The 27,125-nt window shown below is 37.0% G+C and overlaps 1 protein-coding gene across 15 annotated transcripts in view; it reads right to left on the bottom strand.

Moving 5' to 3' along the window:
- Nucleotides 1-27,125, bottom strand: part of AKT3 (AKT serine/threonine kinase 3) — a 343,677-nt gene that overhangs the window by 226,032 nt on the left and 90,520 nt on the right. For 3 of the 15 annotated variants that reach the window (XM_078357219.1, XM_078357223.1, XM_078357228.1), the window contains exon 4: nt 9,312-9,491. The exons of 11 other annotated variants lie outside the window; for them this stretch is intronic. The gene's annotated coding sequence lies outside the window, so the exon portion shown is untranslated. Of the gene's footprint in view, nt 1-9,311; nt 9,492-9,968; nt 10,140-27,125 lie in introns of all 15 variants that reach the window. One more of the 15 variants, XM_078357220.1, reaches the window with a different exon arrangement.

Genomic DNA, 27,125 nt, shown 5'->3' with positions numbered 1-27,125 from the left:
CAAGTATTTATAAACGGTAAATAACAACAGAACAAGATGGATTATATAGGTATTAGGGGATATATAAGTAAATTCCAGTGGTAAAATCTGAAAAATTATCTGGAAGAGTCAGGTGTCTTTTAACCTACGGGAAAAAAATACAGGTTAATATCATTTGACCTACTTACTAAATATGTCTTACACCTATAATGTGAACTCAACACAGAGAACAACTTAAAATGTGGCAAATATTTAATATGGTTATTCAGTAATATTTAAGTTCAGTTTCTGTAACTTACAACAGTAAATTCTCAAAATAAGTTACCAATTTTCCTGAAAATCTTGTCTGTCGTTCAACTTATCAACCATCATTCTTGTTTTCAACCCAAGAGAACGTTCTCTTTCTATGAACAAGCACTCAGTCTCACCACCAATGAGTTGTCAAAATAACAGGAAGAAAAATGGACCAAGGATATATAAAGCTGAAAATGGGTCAGAATGCTCAAATTAAGAATCAAATTTATGTTTCTGTCTTGCTTTTTCTTGCAAGCCAGGGCAACCTCATGAAAAAGCAGGTAAGGATTTGGCAAGAATAGGGATTGAAAGCCAAAAGGAACTTGTTTCCCCAAACACCTGGCATCCTTCAGCACACTCTAGCAATGAAAAGTCAAAGCAAAGCAGGTAAGATTCTGCCAATCACCTCCTATTTAGGCAGTTGCAATAGGTAGGCTAGCCAAGGCTCCCTGCCTGAGCGGAGAAGAAAGATGTCAGTATTGCGGCAAAGCCTACCTCCTTGGTCTTCAACAGACTCCTTCCATACCCCCAGGTTATGACAGAAAATGGGCAATTCACACAAGCACAAATGTGAAACATTAACATTTAAAAGGAGCATAACCTACATAGTAAGTGTTGAGGCTGAACACACATTGTGGGTCAAAATCAGGACAAGGCAGCTCACCACCGCAATTGTTAAGGGAAGAAAATAAAGGGCAGACAAATGGCAACATTTAATCTTAGGGTCAGTCTTCATAAATCAGCCTACAATACCAAAAGTAAGTTAGCTTACTGACTGGCTGACTGACTGAGACAGAGTCTTGCTCTGTTGCCCAGGCTGGAGTGCAGTGGGACAGTCTCAGCTCATCACAGTCTTGACCTCTTGCTTGGCTCAAGCAATCCTCCCAAGTAGCTGGGACTTGAGGCATGCACAACCATGTGTAGCTAATTTTGTTCATTTTTTGTGGAGACAGGGTCTTGCTGTGTTACCCAGGTGGGTCTAGAATTCCTGGCCTGAAATGATCCTCCCACCTTAGCCTCCCAAAGTACCAGGATTACAGGTATGAGCCACTGTGCCCAGCCCCAAAAGGTTATTATTATAAGGACTCTTGCCAGTCACGGTAATATATAGGGTGACACTGCAAAATTGAAAACCCTATTCTTCTTGCAACAATAACTTGGGGTATTTAGAACTCATGAAACCAAGTTTCACATCCTCTTTCTTAAGTCTACAGAAAAGGAACCTCCACCCTTATTCTAGCAAAGGGGGGAAAAAAAAGAGAACCAAGAAATAAAGCATCGTAACTATTTTGTAAATATCAAACTAAAAAACTTAATAGATATAATCCAAGTAGTTTAAAAAAAAGATAATTATAATATTGATTTGATAGTTAGGCATAGAGGGATGTTGACATTTTATAAGAACTGACCTAACTATAGAGCACTCAGAGACATCTCTTGAAAGTAAGTGAAAGCCACTCTAAGAGCTTGATGTAGTATGTTGTAGTCCTATGACACTAACAGTTTAATGCAAACTGCATACAACTTAAAGACTAAAACTACCAACTTCCTACACAACTTACAGTGCACATTAACATGACTTGACTATTCAAGGAGAGCCTCACTCTGGCAAATGGTTTGATTGATCATTACAGCAAATTTCTAAAACATGCATCAACTATTCAACAGAAAGTGCCAACAGTCTGTAAGAGTCTTTAATCCCTTGCTACTGCATGATGGTCCTTATCCAATCCTAACACACACACACACACACACACACACACACACACACACACGCCTCATCCTTAACCAAACTTCTGTAAGATTCTTTGAATCCCTTGCTATTGTATAATGGTCCTCATCCACTCCTAATTAAACCACACACACACACACACACACACACACACACACACACACACAAATTGACTCACCCTTAACCAAACCAATCAGTACATACTATCTTTGCATTCTTCCCTCCAAGACACTGCCAAAGTTCTAACCAGGTGGTGTTCTCCCTTTCTGTGACAGGCAATAATCTACAGGTTGTGATGGAGACACTTGGGCAGCCAGAACTTGATACTATGCCAATTTTAAGTTTAAATCATTCAGGAATATAATTCAAGGGGTTCTTGTGAACTTATAGCATGCTAATGCATCATACTAGCAATTGCGAATTTAGATCAGAAAACTTTTTTTCACCTAAAACTTTATGACAGCAGACAGGACCAGAAAAGCAATCACAATGCTTCTGTAGAATAACTGTTCTAGTCATACACTGTCAGTTCATCAAGATTTCAAAGAATAATCACTTGAAAGAAATTTTTCAAAAATCTAAAGCCTTAATAAAGCTAAGATCAGTGAGTTTTAAAATACGTATCACTAAAAGCACAAACTCACTTACAGACTATGAACTCTAATGCCAGAGTCATATGCAAGAGTCCATCCCAGAAGAGGAAAAGAGTTATTAGAGACAAAAAAAAGACTTCAGGGAAATTTAGTTTTTCCTGAGAGAGAGGAGTCTGCCGAGACCAGCTCGATGGTGGAGACCCCAACCCAGGCAGCAGTGATGGAATTAAGAGTCAGACATGGAAATAGAGTGCAAAGGTGGGAATCCAGGGGCTGACAGCATTCCCAGCTGAGAGCCCAGAGCAGACTCTGACCCATGTATTTACTCTTTGCATTCCAGTGGTAAGTTTAACCAGTGGATGCTCTATGTTCTTTCACTGATTAAAGATAAACTAACCAGGCAGCTAGTGTATGTTCACTATAGGTTAAAGATAAACCAGAAAGCATTCTTTATGAGGTAACGAGGGAGGCAGAGTCACATATCCTGTGTTCAAAGAACTAGTTCATCTGGTGTGAGACATATTCAGATTGTTTACTGTTTTAGAACACCCTGAGCAGTTTTCCACTTCAGGGGCTGGCTCGGTTTTCCTTGCCGCAGCTCTCAGCAAACAATATAATTCATCACACACATCAGTATTTGTTCTCAGCAGGGGTCCTAGATGGAGTCACATGGCCCTCCAATACGAAGGCATTAGAGAGTGTATCAAGAACTGATAAAAGATTAAGAAGGAATAGCCAATGAGTTAGGAGAAACCAAGATAGGGTTTCAAGAAGTGAGTTGCTACTTGTGCTGAATGGTATTGAGATGGAGAAACAGAAAAATGTTCACGTGAATGTCAATGATTTTTACTAGACTCTTCAGAGGAGTAAGAAATGCAAAGAAACTAGAGTTTAGAGCAGAAAATTAATACAAGGTGAGAATGTGTAAGATGCCAGTGTGGACAAAGCATTCAATAAATCTTATTAAAAGTATGAAGAAATAGAGGCAGTGGTGGAATGGGACGTACTTTGTGTCAACAGAGGGCTTTTCATTTTAGGATGGAAAGTACTATTGCATGTTTATATGCTGACGTGAATGAGAAAGCAGTGAGGGAGAGACTGTAATACAAGAGAGGGAATGATTAAAGTTGAGATTTTGAAAAGATTAGAAGGATGGGATTCAAAATTCAAGTGAAAATAAGAGCATGTGTACTGAGTTTAAAGCATGAGAATATGGTGAGAACATAAATTGGTACAACCTTTCCAGGAACAAAATCAAGTGCCTCAGAGACATGAAAGTAACCATATCCTTTGAGCCAGTAATTTCACTTGTAAAAATATGCCTTAAAAAAAGATCTGAAATTTGTCTTAACTGTCTAATGATCATGGAGAACTGTGAGCTAAATAATTATAAAATGCATATTAAAAGTCCATAATGATATGGGAAAATATTTATAATACTAAAAGAAGCAAGACACAAAATTCCAACTACTGGATTTTAAATATATAAAAATATGTGCACAGACAAAAGATGAAGAAGACATAAAATATTAGTAACATCTCTGGACAGTAAGTTAGAGATTATAATGTTCTTCTTTATGAATATATTTTCCCTTAAGAAAATGGGTCATTTATTACCAGAATAATTTACTTTCATCTTGTCTGTATTTTCCAAGTCTCTCTACTGACACCTTACTAACAGCTTTAAATATTTGTATATTTCGGAAATAAAACTGTGATACTGGCAGGAGGCAGACAAATTCCCAGGCAGATAGGGGCAGGTTCCCAGTGAAACCCAACCTTCATGTAACACACAGCGTGAAGCCTGAAAACCCATCTAGCAGTGCCAGGTGGAGTCCACAACCTGGAGTGAGAATTCCCTTTATGCCTTCAGCCAATCAAATGGTGCTTTTTCCAGGCCTACCCATGGACCACTCAGCAAGCACTTCCTCCCACTCACAGGTCAATCAGCACGTACTTTCCCCATTCTAAGCCCATACAAACCCCCAGCTTCAACTGGACTCAAACACAAGTCAAGATTACCCACCTGCGGGTAGGAGCTACCTACCCAATTTGGGTCTCCTCTTTGCTGAGTTGTTCTGCTGACGCTCAATAAAACTTCTCCACCTTGCTCACCCTCCAGTTTTCCACATAACCTCATTCTTCCTGGAAGAAGGACCAGAACTTGGGACCCACCCAACAGTGGGAGTGAAAAGGGCTACAATGCGTTCCTGGCCAGCTCACCAAGCTGTGGGTGGTGACATGCTCCCATTTGCCTGACTGTAGGAGTGAAGAGCAGTAACCCTTCTAAGTGCCCAGACCTCGAGATTTCCCATGCCAGAGCTGTAACACTACAGCCTTCTGCCCAGATTGGATAGCTGCCCCATGTGACAGGAAGTGGCAGTTGTGCTGGGCCAGCCTGGGAGCTGGAGTGAGGTGATGGGACTGACCAAGCTGAAACATGCTCCCCCTGCTCGCCAGTCTGTGGATGGCAAGAGGGACAGAGCACGCCTCACCCACTCCTTGGGGCTCTGCAGTCGCTGGTGTCCCCAAGTTTTGGGGTGTCACCTCATTCCCCTCTTCCAGACACTGGCACCTGCAGTGAAAGCTGCTTGTTTACGCCTGGTCCAACTGCAGCCTGGCAGGGAGCCAGTGCCTGTGCCAGTAGCCAGAGCTGCCCACCCCACCACAGCAGCCAGCACACCTGGCTGTGCACTATGGTCGGACCCTGCGCTAGCTCTCTCACACACCCATCACTGCTCTGCACCTGGCTTGCCCTCGGCAGGCATGGGATCCAGGTTGGGCAAGCTACCAGGCCAAGTGGGTGGAACAAGCAGAGTGGGCATGAGTGAAACTCAAGCAGGATGCCACCAGCCACAAAGGTTCCTGGCTGGCGAAGTGAACCTGAAGGATCCTGTGACATTTTGATTATTTCTGCTCGTAGCAAAAAATCTTATATGTAAGTATCTACCACAAGCCAAAATGAAAGCAAAAAAAATATATAAGAGCCTGCTGTAGATTTATATTATGTTGTTATAGCAGTTCATGTTTTCAACGATCTGTACTTTTAAGATAAATGGCATGCAGTATAACCAATAATAAGGCAATAGAGAACAAAGAATCTACAAGAATTTAGAAAACGTTTGCTTTGATATACAACAAGAACGAAGGGGCAAGAGGAGGAGGTAACAAGCAAGCTCTGAGTCACTCTTACTGGATGGTCTCAGCAGAGCAACTAGGATGAGCCAAGGTGTCCTCTATGCACATAGTGAGGCCAACCTGAAATAAGGAAGTGCATAGCTGCAGGCTTGGAAACTAGCCACTGCAGCTATTTAAAAATCAATAGAGACATTATTTTTTAAATCCTCTTCATCCAAAAAGAGTGTTCTGTGAAGAGAAATAGATGGCACTAAAAGTGAAGCACTGAAGAATCTCTGTTCACCGAATTGTCACATTTGTAAACTAATAGTTTGTGCCTCTTTTTAGAGTACCATCTTTCGAGTCAGTAAGCTCTGGGTTAGAGTTCTAGCTCTTGTTACTAGCTTGGCAGCCATGGACCCCTTTACTTCAGGAACCCTCAGTACCCTCATTTTTAATTTCAGGATTATTATGTCATACTTGTAGAGCTTTTAAGATAAAATGAAATAAAATGGGAAAACACTCAGTGAAATGCCTCACATGTAATCACCATGTAACAGTTTTTCCTTTCCTCCTAATTTCATTTACCACCTTCACAGTTTGTGTCATATACACATGCCATTATCGGCATCATTTACTTAATATTCTTCTTCATATAGGTTTACATATTTTTTCCTAAATAAATTTTGCCTCATCTTAACACCACTACCACTGAGAGGCTGAATAGAAATGAACAACAGTGAGACCAGGTATAACCACAGAACTCTGAGCCACAACGTTGGCAACTAGCACAGCATGGCAAACCACAAGCTCTGAAGCCAAGAGCCCAGAACGGTCAGCACTTGGGCAATGACAACCCAGGTCCAACCAGAAAAAGCTAAGATGCTCCCCAGACCAGTCACACAAGATACCCACACCTGCAGCTTTCCCATGCCAACAGCTTCCAAACAGGGCACACTAAAGCTGCCTCTTTTTTCCACTAAAAAGCTCCTCCACTCCCTTGCTGAGTCTACCAAAGGGAAGAGATTGTGGCTGAGTGGATGTTTCTCAATCTTTGGAATTACTAAATATAGCAAATGTGTTTTTAAATAACAACCTTGGACTCTAAGCAGTCTAGAAATTTACAACACTACTTCCGAGTGAGGACTTAAGAGCTGTTATGCGACACACCGGTTCATTAAAAGGAACAGGCAAAGAATATGTGTACTGATAATAAAAATGTAACTCATGTTGAGAAAAAATCAAGAATAAATACCGACGAACAAATAACAAGCACTCTCAAGGACTATATGGTGACACATCTATTGTCATGTGCATTTGCCAGTCAGTATTTTTATGGTTCTACAAAGAATCCAGTGCACCAGACTGTAGCTAATTATGTATATTCAAGTGATTAGCAAGCACTTGTTGCCTCTTTCACACCACCCTCCAAACAGCAGCCTTTGAGAGGAGAATAGACTGCAAATTTATTGAGAGAACACTGTTAATCCTTTGGGGAGAATGTAAATGTAAACAGGACTACTCTACATCAAGGTGCTTTGACAACAACAATCATCTGCATCAACACATGCTGAACAACAAACAGGTGTTCTATTTCACAACTAGCACCCATTTGATGCTTTCAAGTAAGCATTACGCACAAACTGTTAGAAGTTCTTTGAAACCAGCTGCAATTACTATAATTAGCTGCTTTTCTACACTTTGTTTCCTCTTACCTGTTCAGTACTGTGCTATGTCAATTCATATGCTCCATGTAAAATGACCAGTTCAGGACTTTCACTGGTAAGGTATGAAAAGCACACAAACTAGATTCAATTTAAACTAACTCACCTGGAACTTTCTGCCAAATATCAAAAATACTAAAGGCAAAATCCAATACTTCTATTTTAAAATATACATTAATGAGACAAAAGATAGTTCTTTTTCAAAGCTGTTTAAAGTTTTGACTCATAAGAGACCTGAATTATTGTGGTATTGACTGAATGGAAGAGGAAAGGGAAATATTCTAAAAGTCTTATCAATTAAATAATAAATAAAAAGTAGCGCCATATATTCAAATGGAATACTATACAGCAGCTAAAAGGCATAACCTATCAATAGCTTTAGCTAAAGCTGTAACTACATTGCACGGAGCATAAAAACAGTAATACTAAGTGGAAAAAAAGGAAATTTCAGAATGCCAATGAGTATAAGCTAACAATTATAAACATATGTAGTGAACAAATCAAAAGCTATACACAAGTCATAACTCAGAGATATTTTGGGTTCAATTATATACCTCTACAATAAAACAAGTTATATGAAATTTTGGTTTTCCAGCTCATATAAAACTTATATTTACATTATACTACAGTCTATTATATGTGCGATAGCATTACATATTCTAAAAAGTACATATCTTAATTAAAAACACTACGGCTTAAAATGCTAATGAAGTGAGCATATACTGCTAGAAAAAATGCCAGACTTGCTCCACAGAGTTGCCATGAATCTTCATTTCGTACAAAACGCAGGATGTACAAAGTGCAGTGAAACAAAGCTGAATAACCTGAGGCCTACCTGTAACCATTAGCCTAATTCTAACGTCAAGATTTTCAAATGTATCAGTATCTAAGAAAATCCAAAAGTCAAATATGGCACGAACTCTCAACAGAAAAAAATGAGCTGTATTAATTCTCTTACATCCATTCCCGTGATAAATGTACTGTCAAGTTCATGAGGGCTGTTGACGACGTCAGCACTGTGTGATGCTGTAACTCCTGTATCTCACTGGAGCTTCCAGTAAATAATATTTGATCAATAAAGAATTCATGAAGCAGTGAATAAACATATGTATGAGTGTGTGAATGAGTGCACAAATCAAAGTTCACAAATAAACTGAAACGCTGAAGTATTGTTTGAAAACATATAGCATCAACTATGAAAAGGAAAAAGAATATCAGATCACATTAGTCCATTACAGTCATGCATCACTTAATGATGAAAATACATTCTGGGAAATGCATCATTAGGAAATTTCCTCACTGTGTGAACATCATAGAGTGTACTTACACAAACCTAGGTAATATAGCCTACTACACACCTAGTTCCTATGCTACAAACCTGAATAAAATGATACTATAGGTAATTTTAACAAAATGGTAAGGATCTGTGAACTAGACATATCTAAACATAGAGAAGGTAGTGTAAAAATACAGTACACAGGATTTAAAAAAAAAAGTGGTACACCTGTACAGGGCACTTACCATGAATGGAGCTTGTAGGACTAGAAGTGACTCTGAGGAAATGAGTGGTGAGTGATTATGAAGATCTAAGACATTACTCTGGGACTGCTGTGGACTTTATAAACATACACACCTGGGCTACAAGACATTTTTCTTTCTTCAATAATAAACTCAACTTACTAAAATATTTTTACTTTATAAACTTTTCAATTTTTTAGCTTTTTGCCTCTGGTAATAACACTTAGCTTAAAGCACAAATACACTGTACAGCTGTACAAAAATATTTTCTTTCTTTATAGTGGTATTCTTTAAGCATTTTTCTATTTAAAAAAATTTTTTTAACTTTTGTTAGAAACTTAGATATAAACATACATATTAGCCTGGACCCACACAGGGTCAGGGACATCAGTATCACTGTCCTCCTCCACATCTTGTGCCAGTGGAAAGCTTTTGGGGGCAATAATGTGCACGGAGATGTCATCTCTGATGATAACAATGCCTTCTTCTGTAATACCTCCTGAAGGACCTGTATGAGACTGTTTTACAGTTAACCTTTAAAAAAAAAAAAAAGTAGAAAGAGTATACTCTAAAATGACAATAGTACGTTTATGTAAATACATAAACCAGTAACACAGTCATTTATTATTATCAAATACTATGTACTGTATATAATTGTACATGCTATACTTTTACACAAAATTGAATGTAATAGGTTGGTTTACACCAGCATCACCATAAAAACATAATGCATTGTGCTATGAAGTTATGTCACTAGGCAAGAATTTTTCAGTTCCATTATAATCTTATGGGATCACTGTCATATGCAGTCCATCATTGACCGAAACGTCATTCTGTACCACATGACTGTTTTTCAAGATGTTTTTAAAAATATCATCTAAGTATATTGGAAACTTTAACAATAGGCTACTCATACCAAAAGCAATTTATAACATTACTTTATAGCCAGAAAAATATTTTGCTGTGCTTCCTCAGCATTTTTCTTCATTATTAGAAACTGCTGTAGCATACCTAGCCACAAACGTTAGCTATGACTAGCCAGATCATGGTCATCGCCAGTCATTCTCACAGTTGATATCAGTTGTCCAACTATTTCCCTCTCTTATAAGACAGCTGCAAAGTGGGTGCGTGCTTGACACAATCACATGTGGGAAACAATGTAAACCCAACTAATGGGTCAAACTGTAGAGGAGAGAAGCAAATGACAGGTATTTGAAACAGTGCCATGGACAAATAAATAGAATGAAAGAATGAATTTGAAGTTGAAAGTATTTCAAATATTAAAAAGTAAAACTGCTTCCTTTTGCTAGTGCTAAACACAAAATACATTCTAAATAAATATTAAGTACAGTGGTAAGTGATTTAGGGGGAGATGCATTTAGCTTTGGTTATATTTAGCTTAAACCATCTGCCACGTATTTTTTTTAAACTGTAAAAATAAGAAAATGCAAGTGCTAGACAGAAAGCTTGAGTTGGGGGTAAAAAGTATATGCTTTGTAGTCAAATACGTGGATTCAAATCCTGGCTGTGCCACTTATTATCAGTGTAGCCTGGATAACATTAATTCCTCTGAAACTCCATTTCTTTCACTAGAAAACTGGATAATAATATAACACCTACCACAGAAAGTTGTTATAAAGCTTAAATTAGCAGAGTGCCTGGCACATACCACAGTGAACAATCAATGTTAGAAATCACAATTGCCAATCATTGCCAGTAGTGATAATCAACATTCAGATTCCAAAAAACTGGGGTCAAGAAAAAACACAAAAGGCCTTAAATGGCTGTACTTGATGCCAATGTTAATGGAATTTACTAGAAAGAAAGGAACTAAAGAAGGCTAAGGAAGAATAGTCCCGGAAGAAAATGAAAAGCAAGAATTAGCCCAAAAAAAAAAAAAAAAAAAGGCTCTACCAATAAAGGTTTAAAAGTTAGAAAAATTACAGCTACAGAGGTATTTTGTTCGTAAAGCTATTTAAAAGGCAAAACAAAACAAGAACGAAGAGAATGGTATTATAGGGCAACCTTAAGAAATTAGGAGCCTTGAAAGTACTGAGTTCTAAGATAAAAAAATGGAAGCCTCACTACAAAATGAGAAAGTCAGGGCATATACTGATTTAAAACAAGACAGACGTATTAGACTCTGCTTAAGATTCATCTACTTAGAAACACCTCAAAGTCCATGTAACTCCATCCAGATAGACGCCACCTCTATCTTGCTATTTCCACCTTCCCAACAGACAACAGCCATGTAACTGGCATTTCAGACACAAGTACTGGCGGAACCATTACACACAAATAACATATATAAAATACTATCTGAACACAGAATAATCTTTCCAGCATCATTTCCAACTAGTCGCTTTCTCACAGAATCCCTCAAACCCTACTGACCTACTTTCACTTACTAAAAAACGCAAGAGTCCTTTCTGTCATACTTTTGTTGGTCCCTCTCCCCGTATCCTGCTTCCATTCACAATGCACCAGGCCAACTCTTACTCTACCTTTGGATCTCAGCTTCACTCTCAAAACCTCTAGAGAGCCTTTCTTGGCTCTATCATACACAAAATGTGAGTTTGGACAAGTCACTGTATTTCTCTATGCTTCAGTATACTCATCTGCAAAATGGGGGTGACAGTGCTTTCCTCTTAAGATTGTTGTGAGAATTAAATGAGATTAATTTAGGTAAAACACCTAAAATGGTGCTTGGTATATAGTAACCGCTCAATAAGGCACAGGTATAATTATTCCTCCTTGACTCCTAAATCCAGGTAGGAGCCCCTGCTGTTACTCCTTCTGCTTCTTGCTAGCATTATTTCCCCTTCCCTACTACAGCATTTATCAAAGTGGGGGTTCTATAATGTTTTGCTAAGAAAGATTATAGATTCTATAAAGAATTCTTAATTCTATAAAGAAATTAAAGATTTCCTTCTGAAAGTACAAAAATAAGAACAAGGAAGAAATAGAAAAAGAAAAAGTGAGCACTCAATACAGGGATGAACAAATGAAAGTGAAAAAGAGAAAGGGGACAGGGCAGACTTCCTTAGACATTAGTAAAATAAAGCAATTCTTGTTTTAAGAAATTTAACAGCTTTCCTCTTGAGCCTACAAAAAAAATTCTACACTAAACAGGACAACTATGAGAATCCACTGGGAGAAGTCATTGGATGACAATGGTAAGAACAGTATTTTGTAATAAATCAGATGAAAGAAAAGCCAGGGCAAAAAGGACTTCCTATCTAATCTGGAATAAAAATCACACATAAAACTGATCTAGACTAAAGTAGGATGCACTTGTAAATTATGAAAAGATTCCAAAACACTGGAGTACTGTGGTTTCTTCCCACAAATGAACTGTTCTTTTCAAAGTAATACAGAGTAGCATTATGACTGAAGATAATACATTCACACTGCACCAACTACATCCCTGGCCCAGAGAAGTTAAAACAGAAGAAAGCAACAATGACTAGACTCTTCACCAAAAAAGAAATGTTTGTTTTTGCAGGTTAGCTCCACCATTTTTTTCACATTTGCATCCTAATAGTTCTACTTGGTCTCTCCATTATGCAACAGTTCTTTACAATACAGCCAGCTACCCTGACAACTGGGTTCCTTTGCCAGGGTGGCTTTGTCTAAATCCTAAAGCTGGGCTTGGCTTTGCACTAAGCCCAGTGGCTGCCTGTGATCTGAATGCCAATGAAGAGTGCAGACCCTGTTGTCTCACAAGCCAGAGACTAAAAGGTCTCTTTGGGGTCAACAAACTGTCTCGACTACTTTCATAAGCTTAAGAGACTGGAAAATGAAGCTAGAAATGCATCTTATTTCTTGGGAGGACAATGGGGTAAAGTATTAAACGTTTAACATGCATCAGATACCATTAGGGCTTCAGCTCTAGGGAGGGGGTCTAGTAAACCTTGATATGTAAATAAAGTACTTGTTCTTTTAAGAAGGAACGAGCTTCATCTTAAAGAAAATGTAAATAAATTTTTTGTTATCAAATTTAAAGATGTTTAGGGAATTTATATGCTCAAAAGTATCCATAAAAGTCTCCAGTCTCACTTCCCACCTAGTATAGGTTGAGGATGAATAGATAATGATATGGAAATAAAGATGGTAAACCTACATAGTAAAATTCTGTGTTGAGTTAGTCTAAGAAATGCAAAATTATATACCTCTAAAAAACCAATTAGTAGGTAGTATACACTAAAAAGCAAACATTAAAAATGCTAAAATCCACTGGTAGAACACTGTTTTAACCACATTGTTTCAGTTTAGTTTTCAATGAAAAATAACATGCACTGTTCTTCTTAGTTTACGTGTCTGAAGCTGCCATTCTGCTACCCCACATTTTCTTGTATTTTTGTGCTTGGAGGCTCCCTTTTTCTTCCTTATAACAAATTCACCATCTCTCTCAATTAATCAAATGGCAAATCCTATGCTTTATTTCCTAGATGGCTCTCAAACTCATCCACCTTATGCTGTTGCCACAACCCTAGTACAGATCACAGTGATCTCTCATCTAGATTCCTATGAGAGCCTCTGAACTAGTATCTGGCCAGAGTAGTCCAGTAAGACACATAATGTGACACATACATGTAATTTTAAATTTAAAAAGCCATATATAAAAGAGCAAAAAGAAACAGTAAAATTGTATTTTGGATATATTTGGTAAAATACTCAATCATTTCAACACGTAACCAATAGAAAAAATTGAGATGTTTTACATTCTTTTTTATATGATGAACTCAAAACCCAATGTGAATATTACATCTATATGTCAATTTGGACTCTAAATTTTCAAGAGCTTATGTGAAATGCAGTCCAATCAAAATACTAATGTTAAAAAAAATATATTGCATAAAATTTTAAGTTAAATTTTTAAATCAAAATTAACTAAAACATAAAACTCATTCCTCGTCACACTGGTAACCGTGCAGGTGCTCAGTTTGGCCCATGGCTACGTTATTGAACAGTACAACTGTAGGTTATCAATTTTTGACTCTTCTAACCTAGCTAGACTCAACATATTCAAAAATAGAGACTATTCACATCATCCTATGGCTTTAAAGCCCTTCAACCACTTCTCACTGATCTGACAAAACCCAAGTGCTTCACAGAGGTTTTGCAACCTAGGCTCCCTCCTCCTCTTCCAGCCTCAGCTATCTCCACCTTCCCCTTACACTCTGTTCCCCAAGTAAACAACACTTTCTCCAAATCCTGGAACAGGCTGAGCTCTGTCCTCCTCGGTATGTGCTGCTAGTCTCTTGGTTTCAAATTAGAGATCACTTTTTCTTTTTAGAGCCTTTTCTGTTACACAACACGAGCTCTTGTGAGGGTTAAGAATCAGATCACTCTTGCTCACTGTTGTATCCAGCGTTTATCAAAATACCTCATACTTTGTAGGCAACCAAAAATATGAATCAATCCACAGAGTAACCTGAGCTACCCAAAATATGCCAAAGGCATGTCCTCATGTCACCACATGTAGCCAGAAGAGAAGGGTCTTCCTCAGAGCTCATTACATGGTTTTACTATCACTAACCAAAAATAAGAGAAACTATGGCAAAATTAGGACCAAAACATTGAGACTCTCAAACATGGAAAATGCCGTATAAGGTAATACTTTGTGTTTTATAGGTACTTTTGAGTCCACTGAAAGGGCAGTGTACCTGAGTAACAGAGTAAATTCTAGGGTCAAGGAACTTTGAGAAAAGCTTATTAGTATTATTTCAGATTTCTTTCTCCCCCTTTGAACTCACTCAAATTCTGGTAAGATGTGAGTATTTCATCTGGTGAAAAACTGGTGAGGAAAAATCCTTGGTATGCAGGATTCTGCTCAGCCCCTTTTCTTCCTTTTGAAACTAGTAGGCTGCAGAAAATGCGAATGTGCCTTTTTCTTCTATGCAACAGATCAGCAAACTACAAAAGCCTAAAGCCTATTTTTCTAAATAAAGTTTTATTTCTTGCATTACAATCACAGAATAGCTACAATTGCAATAAAAACTATAATGCCTACAAAGATACTTACATCTGGCCCTTTAGAGAAAAAAACCCCTGCTCTGTGGCACTGTCTTATTTATATTACCTGAAGTGTGCCTCAACAAGGTGGCTGGTTCTGCAATTCCATCAGCTGGTCTTGGGCTCTGAAGCTAAGACCTCCACTTTGACTTTCATCATTATGTTCTAGCCTCTATCTTTTCTCTTCATTTTGTAGCTGATACTCTACAAAGGCCAGGTAGGGAAGCGTGATTTACACCATGTCCTCTAGAAACCCCAATACTTCATCTACATAAAATTTCCAGGCATATTTATTAAGTTCCAGGGTATACAATTTGAGGGAGGGGTCTCATCAAATATTTGTTCAAGCCATGAAATACCGGGAAATCTGAACATCTGGGAAACTTATATCATTAATGTCACTACCTTCATCACATATGTAACTGTATGTTCCTTATATTGTCAATACAGAACACTAGCAGCATAAACTCCAGCCTCGTTCTTCAAAGAATTTTAGTATTTTCATGATGGAACCTTTGTTTCATGCAAACATGCATCTGTATTCTCTGCAGAAATTGTGTTAGTCTTTGTTGATTTTTGTTTCCTTGAGTATTTGTTTCTCTCTCAAAACATATCCCTATTACCCAAAAAGTGACAATAAATCACCCATTTCCAGTAACACTAATAAATAATTATTCCAATAATTTATTAAGAAGCATTCATCTTTTTCTCATGCCAATGTTTTTAAAAATAAAACTTTTTAAAGTGACAATTCTATCATACATATTTGTTAAAATATATATGTAAGAATATTAATCTTGGCAATAACCATATGGAGTTAAAGAGAAGGAATCAAAATTTCCCATATAAATTTATAGGACATCCTCCAACAATAATCTTATATAAGCTATTTTAATTAGGTCAATGAGAGTGTTGCATATTTTCATAATAGACTTTTTATTCAATTTCTTAACCAGTTTTGTTCTATTTAAGATCATTTCCTTGTGCTAAACATCTCAATTTCCAAATGTCCTATAATAAAAAGTTGCTTAAGTAATACAAGACTAGCAGAGATGATAAAATATAAAATACTTCCTACCTTGGTACAAACTCAGGCTTATTTTGGGTTGCTGGGAATTCTTTCTAAAATGGAACCAGAACTTTTCCAAAAAATCACTTTTGTGGAAAAAAAATCAGAAATTAAAGATGAAAAAGACTTTATTTTTCTAAATATTTTTATTTTAATTAGACTGTGAGTAGTCTGTATTAAGAGTATTTTTTTTAAAACCCTGTAAACTACAGTGTTTTTTCATAATCTTCAGTTTGTGATAGGTCATTCTGAACCTCTGAGCTTCTCATCCACAGATTCAAATGATTACAGATAGAAAAAACAGTAAAAAATAACAACAACAACAGAACAATATACATAAATATTACACCACTGTATATAAGGGACTTGAGCATCCTTGGATTTTGGTATCTGCAAGGGACCTGGAACCAATCCCCTGTGGATGACAAGGAGTCACTGCATTCTGTGTCATATGCCTCTCTGATAGTTACCACCTTCCTAAATTGAAAATTTATTTTAAAAACCAAAACTAGTTAAAACAATTTTTAATCTCATAAAATTGGATTTCATGTAAATAATATAACTCTGAGGCCAGGCATGGTGGCTCACACCTGTAATCCTAGCACTTTGGGAGGCTGAGGCAGGCAGATCACCTGAGGTCAGGATTTCAAGACCAGCCTGGCCAACATGGTGAAACCCATCTCTACTAAAAATACAAAAATTAGCCAGGCATGGTGGTGGGCGTCTGTAATTTCAGCTACTTGGGAGGCTGAGGCAGGAGAATCGCTTGAACCCAGGAGGTGGAGGTTGCAATGAGCCGAGATGGCACCTCTGCACTCTAGCCAAGGCGACAGAGTGAGACTCCAGCTCAAATAAATAAAACTCTTGATAATCAGAAACTAAACTTTTGTTGTAAAAGTTTTCTTCTCATTTGGTAGAATGATAAAACAAACATTTGTCCTTTGTCATTTTCCCCCCATAAAACAATTTCTTCTCATAAGCAAATTCTCCAAACCCCTAGTCTTTTTTAAAAGACAGCACTCCAATCGCAAAAAAATCATGGGCATAAAAATATTTCAGGGGGTCCAGGGTATTTCTTTTTTTTAACATTTACTAAAATGAAACTCTATTAGGTTACTTAACATTGACTGCAACAACAAACACTAGCTTATTAACACATAAACTTTAGAACGTGTACATGTTCACCACTGCAACAGAAGAGGTCAGAAGGAGTTAGCTCTTAACTGCCTCAGGCCAAAGTGACAGATACTGTCTTCACTCACAATCCACTGAACAAAAACTAGTCATGTGGATCCAATGGAAGTGCATGGAAAGCTGGAAAATGTAAGACCACATGGAAAAGTTGGTCTCTCTCTCAAAAACATAGCTCCAAAATACTGCTCAAGAACCTTCCATACTCTGTGTTACACAATAAGGTTGTAGCTGGCCAATAAAACTAAAATTATTTAGGCAGATCAACTTTTAATTATATCCTCTACAATGCCAAATAATTTTACCCTGGAAGGAAAAACTTTGTATATAAGGGACTTGCGTATCCGGGGAAAGAAATTCCCTAGAAAAGACTTCCCCGGAAGGTAAAACTACTGTTTAAACTACTTCATTTTTTCTAGTTTTGTTTTCAAAAATACTATCAATACATAGCTTTAATAACACTTGAAAAGGCAGCATTTGAAATCAATTTCGTAATTTGAAAGAGTAGTTTTATTAAGTAAAAAGATTTTCAAAGAATTTCACAACATATCAAATACAGAGACAGACTGAATGATTATGCCAAATGTTTTAGATAACTAATTTACAATATCCCTTCTTAACATCAGAAAGTTTAATATTTTAAAATGCAAGTGTCATAAATCTTTTTAGTCCTCCAAATAAATAGTAAATATATGGAAAAATGTTCCACTTCATTAGTTATCAGGAGAATACAAACTGAAACCACAATACTGCCCAGGGGTAGTATTACAGGCATTACACATCATGCCTATAATCCCAGCACTGGGGAAGCACTGCTTACACCCAGGAGTTTAAGACCAGCCTGGGCAACCAAGCACAAGGAGAGCCCACCTCTCCCAAAAACTTCACCAAGTGTTGGTGAAGATATAGAACAAATGAAACTTATCCACTGCAGCTGGGATATAAAGAACAAACACTTAAGGAAAGCATCTAGCAGCATCAACAAAAGTTGAACATATGCACACTCTATGATCCAGCAGTCCCACTTCTATGTACAGAGCCAACAGAAATGTGTATGTATGCAAACCCAAAGACGTACCCAAAATGTAAAGACAAATTAAATCCAAAAAATAGAACAGATAAATTGGGGTCTAGTCATGTAGTGGGAATATAATACAGCAACGGGCCTGAATGAACTGTTACTACACACAACATCATGAATAAATCTCACAAATAAAATGTTAAAAAAGCCACCATATGATTTCACACTCAAAAGCAGGCAAAACTAATATATGCTGTAGAAATTATCCTGTTAGCTTGGTGGGACGCAGTGACTGAAGGGTAGAGGAAGGGAAGACCTATAAGGTAGTGGTAATATTCTGTCTCTTTAACACAGGTGTTACATGGTATGCTCGCTTCATGAATATTTACAGAGCTGCATTCTTACGATTCTTTTACGCATCTCATACCTTAAGAAATTATTACACATAAAAGAAACAGAAACTCTTCATGTATCGTATTTACACCACCAATATCCCAGTACTCTTTAGTATGTTCAGTGGCAATTTCTGAAATGGCTATTCTCATCACCATGAGGGGATCTCATCTGTGATCACTGTATACATGAGTCCTTGATCATTTAGAAAAAACTGTACTAATTTCTCAAAAAGATGTTCTTTTACAAGCAGGAGGTTTTAAATTTTCTTGTTATGATCTTACTGAAGCTCTCATTTCTAAAATAAAAGTAGGCTGGGCACAGTGGCTCAGGCCTATAATCCTAGCAGGATTGTTTTTGGGGGAAAGGCAGAGGCAGGAGGATCACTTGAGCCCAGGAGTTCAAAACCAGCCTGGGCAATATGGTGAGATCCCATCCTCTATGAAAAATTTAAAAATTAGCCAGGCATGGTAGTGTGTACCTGTACTCCCAGCTTCTAAGGAGGCTGAGGTGGAAGGATCGCTTTAGCTCAGGAGGTTGAGGCTGCACTGAGCCTATCACCATGCCACTGTACTCCAACCTGAGCAACAAAGGGAGATCCTGTCTCAAAAATAAAATAAAAGTATTGGGCATATCAATTTTTAAGAAAATGAGCTATGACAACAAAATTATTTATTTTAAAATGATCTTAGCATAGTAAAACATGTAAAGATTTGGAGATGATTCTGGTCAATTCTTATTTTACAAAAACAGGAAAAGTGATTTACGCAGGGTCACAAAAGTATGCGGTCCTAGATGATGTTAGTCAGGACTCAGCTCTCTAAAGTGAGAATTTGTCCCTATTCCCTTTAAACCAAACCTTGTCCGACCTGTAAACCTCAGGCCACATGCAGCCCAGAACAGCTTTGAATGCACCTCAACACAATTCACAAACTTTCTTAAAACATTATGGAATTTTGTGATTTTTTTTTTTTTAGCTCATCGTGTGGCCCAAGACAATTCTTCTTCCAGTGTGTCCCAGGGTGTCACTGGACACACCTGCTAAACCATTCTGCTGCTCATTTCATCACTGGCACCAGGAATGAAGGTTTTATTATGCAAAGGAATGTCTGAGACATGCCTTTGAAGTAGGATTTAATTAATTCAAGACACATAATTATATAAAGTGAGCATCTGCAGTACCAGTAGTATTCATCCTGAAAATAGTTTCCAAACCTCAATACATTGAGAACTTCCAAAAAATTAATGTAGCAAAATCCGCATTAACTCTAAAATACAATTTTAATGCAGGTATCAAAAACTTCAGCAAAACAAATTCCCTGTGTGGAATCAAAAAGATCTTTCAGGTTCAGTAGATGATTTTTTATTTTGCTTTGTCTGTATTTCCATTTAGCCCTATTTCGACGCTTATTTTACTAAACTCAAACATAGGTAGTATTTTATTTTCTAAGATGTTTGTCTCTGTGTATTTTTTCCAATACTTTAACATCCATTTCTAACTTGGCCTTTCAGCCCCAGGTCTCTGTAGATCTTTCTCAATTATGGTTATAATTTTCATCTAAAACATGTAATTATTCAATTAAAATGTATTCTGTCTTTACATTTCAGTGAGCTAAACATGCTTTATCTTGAGTAATAAATGTTTTTCCCCCTAAATAATACCAACATAAGCCTGTACTTGATACAGCCAGTTAAAAGTTAAAACAAAAACTTTAGAGAAAATTTCTGGTCAATTAGTGTGTAACTAAGTTAATAAATCATTTAATTACCACTTGCTTGGGTTATCTGTACTCTCACTTTATCAATAAAGAATATAGCATAACACAAGAAACTTCCTAGTTTGAACTAGGTCACAGCCAGGACCTCACCTCTGATTTCTAATTTACTTGAATCTAACATACTCTACAGAAAAGATGAGGGGTCCCATAACCTCTGCATATTCAATGCTTTGATATCCAATTGCTTGTTTTTTTAAGAAACTAGTTTATCAGAGAGAGAGAGAGAGAGAGAGATGAATCTTTCCCTTGATAATCTCCACTGAGCTTTATAAATATGCTTAGAATGGTAAATGAATTAGAAGAAACAGAGGATGAAGGAGGCATCAGAAATCTTCAGCCCTGTGTTTTACCTCTGAAGAATTCTCATTGTCATGAAGAACATGAACATGGGGGGGTGGGGCGAGGGCAGTACGGGAAAGGAACAACTGCAAGCTGCCATGCTGAGTTTAACAACAATCATCCAAAGGGGCTTTGGGAGCTCACCAGCTGCAAAGTTTTTGTATTAGGCTGTGATTCCATTGGGAGGATGGGAGCCCCTAAATAATGATGTCAAAAGGGTTTTTACATGCCCAGGAAGCTATTTCAAGCAAACAAAAATCTACATTTGTTCCTAATGGAGGTTAAGGCCTTTGGGGATTAGAGATAGAGAGTGTAGATGGCTATTACCTAAATAAACTTATTGTTTCTAACACAACAAAGGAACATATTCCTAAAAAGAAATACAGGGTATTATCACTGTAAAACTGCAAAGAAATGAACATTTTTCCAAGAACAAACAAAAATGTCAGAAGCTGCCCTGTGAAAAGTTATATAGCAAAGTGAATTTGAGAATTAAAAGGGAATTAGAGGATAATTTCAAGAGGAATTTCACTAATAGAGAATTTTTACGTCACATTTTCATGACTTTTATCAAAGAATGTAATTCTTAATGACTGCTTCAACAAAAGTTGAGGAAAGTAAAATTACACTGGCATTGCTGCTAAGTTTTAGCTGACCTTCTCTCTGGTACTTGTATTCTACCCAGCACAGCTCAGCAAATGCAGCATGATCATGTTCACTTGTCCAGAGCAAAATGACTTTTTCCCAAGAGACAATGAAGAGATTAAAGGGAGGTATCTTTAATAATAGACCAAAATGTTACCTAACACATGGTCTTAACAAAAACGTTAAGTTTTTTTCCACAGTCAAAGGGAAGTCTGACAATTCTCAAAGCAAGTTGCAGTGGCATCTTCTGTCAGTTATTCCAAACAACGTATTTTTTTTTCCTTTATTGTGGCTTACCAAGTTTGTGCCACAGTTTCCGTTCCTGGCTACCTGATGTGAAGTGCTTTCTTAATATTTGTTTTTACATAGATTATAATCATGCTTAGTAAATAGGTACCTTTCCAAATCAAACTCTTAGTATTACATTGGGAGTTATGATAGAAAACCATATTAAACTTATAAACTGACTTTGTCCAAAGCACAAAAAAAATCAAAAGGGATAAATTTAAGATAGTTCATTTAAGACACAGTAGCCAGGCACGGTGGCTCACGCCTGTAATCCTAGCACTTCGGGAGGCCAAGGTAGGTGGATCACCTGAGGTCAGGAGTTCAAGACCAGCCTGGCCATCGTGGAGAAACCCCATCTTTCAAAAATTAAAAAAAAAAAAAGACACAGTATAGGTTTCTTGCAAACATACCTAAAAATCATTTAAGAACATAATGAATCACAAGGATAAGTAAGAGTCAGTAATAAAATGATGTCTGAAGCAAGCACTGGAATAACTTAGGCATAGCACATGCAGAAAATGTGATGCTATGCTCTTATGACCATAATGATCTGCAAATTGTTTTACATTAAGGCCTAACGGTTCTAGCTATGCTGTATAATCCCCTGTCAAATGAAGGAAAAATTAAAAGAAAATACAGAAACAGAAATGTATCTTTTAAAACATACAGTGTGCCTTTGTATTGTATATATGTTTCTGGGGAAGTCAACATGGTTTCTTTGTGTGTCTGGGTTTTTGCATTTTGTTTAATAAGTATATTCCATAGCTACCCACAATTGTTCTGAGGTTTTGAAAGAACCTAGCTGGAAATATTGTGGATATGCAGAAGTCTGACAAGCTCACTAAACATGATCCTTTATTTAAACATGAAGATAAAGAGGCAAAGCTATACTGACTGGGTAGAAAACAAGAATGGGACTTAAAAAAAAAAAAAGGTGGCTAGACACAGTGTTCTTCCTTCTAGTTGATAAGAAGGCCACACAGAGTAAAACTTTACACTCACGACTTTGGTGTTCACGTGCACAATCTTGACCACTTAGAAATAAGCAGCTTTATTCATGCTTATAAAAATTCATTACTCTTTATAAAACCAGAACCAATTCAGCAGACAACTAAAACAATATAAAAAATTTTCTGTAGAGTTTCAGAAAATTTTAAGTTCACTGAGAAATACTATTTAGTGTGATTAGCATAAAAATAAATCAATAATGCCAAGACAGTATTAATCACTTGAAATTTTCAAATTTGAGGAGTTCTAATGGAAATATTCTCTCAAAAAAAGTTTAGTTACATGAGTAAGATTTCTGGATAATAAAGAATTGATCTTCATAGACTATTAAAAATTGCCTGATTATACAGGTCTGACTTTCAAAGCCCGAATCTTGAGTACATGTCAAGGTTATCCTTACCATACGAATCAGAGTGACATCTAGTGGTAACTTCGCTGAAATACTTGGTACTTCATCTGTAGTAAATACAAACGTACAGTACCTACCACATGGCAGGCCCTCACATACTGTTGCATGAATAACTTTAACATTTTAAGCTAATATTATAATTTCCTCAGTTCTACTGAACTTCCTCCATCCTTTTCCCTACCACCTCTAGTCCTAATTCTCTCCCTATATTCTCAGTTGAAAAGGTCCCTACTACTTGTCTCACTATCTCTATGGAATCCCTGATCATTCTATTATTTTTCTAATCTACTTTTTCTTACATTACACACATCTTGTCAGTCTCCATCCTAGGTATATGATATAATCTACTTTATGTGGTACTCTTCTGAGTACTGTCATGCTAAATTATGAAACTAAACCAAATAAATCTATCATAATTCATGCAAACCTGGGAAATTATTTCACTCATCTGTAGTTCGTATGATTAAGATTAATCACATGATCACATGATTATTTTCTAGAGAAATCACGCCGTATCTTCTTTACCCCTCTTCAAACCCTCCCCCCAAAACCCCATCTTTCTCATTTTATACTACCCTTACTTTCCAGAAAACAGGGAAACTATTAAATGTGAATAACTTCGACTTCCCAGCTCTCTACCTGAAACATTCAGAATACCCCCTTTACTTATACACCAAAGGAAGACAAATACATTCTTCTTTTCAAGAACTAACCCCTCTTTTCTTGTGTCCCATCTTTATAGTCACCTATCTCTAAGATTTGATTATGTCAAATGATGATCTCCCTTGGATCTTCAGAATTTCCCTCTGCATTTTGACTCCTTCCCTTCAACCTATGAACATGTTCAACATGCCCCCTCCAAAAATCATCTTTCTTTGACTTGCTATTTTCTTTCCTTTTATCAAAAAATAAAAGAAAAATCTATGATGACTGTCTCCATTTCTTCAATATCCATTCACTCTTCAACTCCTGGCAATTTGCTATATATCTTCACTACTGTACTGAGATTGATCTCTGCCAAGTCACCAATGAGATTATCAGTGGCCCCTTTAGAGGCCTTGTTTGCCTTAAATCCTGACATGATGCTACAACAATTGCTCTTGCTTGGCATCTAAAGTGCAGCCATCTTTTTATTCTCGTCCCATCTCCCTCATAACTCCTCTGCTTACTTCTCCTTCTCATACAAGCTACATGCAATATGGTCTTGTATATTTCAGCAAATAAAGAGGCAAAGTCTTTTTTATTAAAAAAAAGTGCTTCAGTTTCTAAACAGAAATGGATTTGCCTATGAATTTAACTCAAAATTATGTTCTGCTTACTATCCTCCTTTCCTTCAAAGTAATGCTTTAACCCTACTCATTTAAACTTGCACTATTTCCAATCATAATTCACTGTCCCTAATAACCAAATTTTATATTAACATACATTTTGTATCATCTTTAGATGTGTCCTAAGGTTTTTAAAAATTCTCTATTATGATGCCTCCCTCTCCCACTTTCTCTCCCCCCACATACATGCACGTGTACACACACACACACACACACACACACACACACACAGTATTTTATAAGGATGGCAAGTTCAATGCCCTTGTCCTCCAATTCTGGGTATTTCTTCAAAATGCTTTAAATCTGAATGTACTACTCTTTACCAGTAAGCTTTTAGTAAATGCTTGTTGATCAAGGCTAACACTTTTTTTTTTTTTTTTGAGGCAGAGTCTCACTCTGTTGGCCAGTCTAGAGTGCAGTGGCAAAATCTCGGCTCACTGCAACCTCCACCTACGAAGCTCAAGCAATTCTCCTGCCTCAGGCTCCCAAGTAGCTAGAACTACAGGTGTTCATCACCACACCGGCTCATTTTTATTTTTTTTTTTTATTTTTTGAGACGGAGTTTCGCTCTTGTTACCCAGGCTGGAGTGCAATGGCGCGATCTCAGCTCACGGCAACTTCCACCTCCTGAGTTCAAGCAATTCTCCTACCTCAGCATCCTGAGTAGCTGGGAGGCTCCTTTTTATATTTTTCGTAAAGACGAGGTTTCATCATGTTGGCCAGGCTGTTCTCAAGCTCCTGACCTTATGATCCGCCCACCTCTGCCTCCCAAAGTGCTGGGATTACAGGCATGAGCCACTATGCCTGGCCAATTAATGCTAATACTAGAATAACTGTTCAATTCATTAAAAAGAAATGATAAAATAATTTTTAAAAGAAAGAAAACTGACTTTTGTTTTAGCTGTTGGTACTGACACTATTAGTCTATACACACATAGAGAAAGTGAGATAATGCTTTGGAAAAGGATTAATTTTCTAATTTTGAGCTATCTGGCCCAATTTTACTTGTGAAAATTGCTCTATAATTTGTCACAACTCTAATTTACACCAAACTCAACAATTTAAATGCTTCTCAAAAAAATGAAAAAGACCATGAAAGAGAAGGACTTCTGAAAAATTAGCAGCACAGAATCATGAAGAACAATATTTGAAGCATCTATACAAATTTTATAAGAAGACATTTGCCACAAGGTAAGTTTGGGTGTGTGCAAAAATCCATTTGTAGACCAGCTGTGACAGACTCTTTAAAGCACATCCGAGGCAATGATAAATGAAGTGGACATTCATGCCAAATGTTTGAATTTAGATTTACGTATCAAGAAGCTTTAGTCAGTAATCCCACAAGAAATGCAGTTGTATCTACATTTTACATACGTAATCGTTACTCATTTCTTTTTGGGGGATGCTATACTCATCTTTTAAAACGATCAATTCTTCATTTTTGTTATTTTTCTTTTTCTCCTTAGTCTAGTGGAGAGAGAGTCAGACAGGATATTCTGCTATGAGGTCCTGGCAAATTGAGTCCACTGTTGTGGGGAGAGCGGCACTCACTTTAATCTGCGTGATATGTATGGACTCCTGTTTAGAAATGCAACACGGAAAAGACATTCTATTGCTGAATGAACCTTTGTCTACAGGAATAGTTCCTGAAACATGCATGGGAGAGCTGAAACAGGATCCAGCCCACGGGGGAAGGGGGCTTGCAGAGAAGGTAGGGAGGCGGACACAAAAGTAGGCTGTAGCTATTTCAGGTGAGTTCTTCAATATCAAGAGTTTCAGGAGGCTGGATGTCCTCCAGCAATTTCCGCTCTAGAGCCTACAACTATCTAAGACCATTTAAATTAGCCAATCTGCTATTCACATTTACACCCCACTCAACCAAAACTCAACTAGCTTTAGAAAAAGGTGAAGGACACTACAGAATTAGTACTCTGATTGGTTAGCCAATCACAGGCACCTGCTGAGCTGGGTTAATGTAGTATACAGGGTCCAAAACAGTGCAAGTTGGGAAACCTCTGTTTTATTATTTAAGATAACTGAAATTTTCTCTGCTTTTGGTACCAAACCAAAAATCATTACATGAGAGAACATTTTAACTAAAAAAAAAAATTTCTATACTAAAAAATACAACAAATACACTTATTCCAAATCAGGTATATATGCATCTGTAAAGTGATATGACATAACAATTTTAAATAGTCCTGAAATGTTGAATTAATTATGGTAACTATGAGCAGTGCTTTCCGAACAGCTTTGATTCTGAAATGAACATTCTTTGTATTTGATGACACTAATTCAGCCTTTTTGTGGTCGATGCTATAAATGTTACGGAAATTATGTACTACCCATGTTCATTACCTAAATTTCACATAATAATAGGTTTGTTAAATTAATTTTTCCCTAAAATAGATAAAACAATTACTCCTTATTAAGGATTAATCACTTGCCAAATTTAATTTTCTAAAACAACCTCATTTCAATTACACGCAAGTCTCAGATTTGGTATTTTCAATTTTTCATTTTATTTTCTTCAAATTCAAATAGACTTTAGATTTTAAAATAACAGAAACACTTTGCAGGTAGTTCCCGGTTTGTAAGTGGTGTGAAATTCACTGTAGCTTCTGGGTACTCTAAATGCTTTGCTCCAGAGAATAATTATATAAATAGTTAAATCTGAGGAT

Source organism: Callithrix jacchus, chromosome 19 (assembly GCF_049354715.1).
Source record: "Callithrix jacchus isolate 240 chromosome 19, calJac240_pri, whole genome shotgun sequence".
NCBI classification, from domain to species: Eukaryota; Metazoa; Chordata; class Mammalia; order Primates; family Cebidae; genus Callithrix; species Callithrix jacchus.
This window is presented reverse-complemented; position numbering and strand designations above follow the sequence as displayed.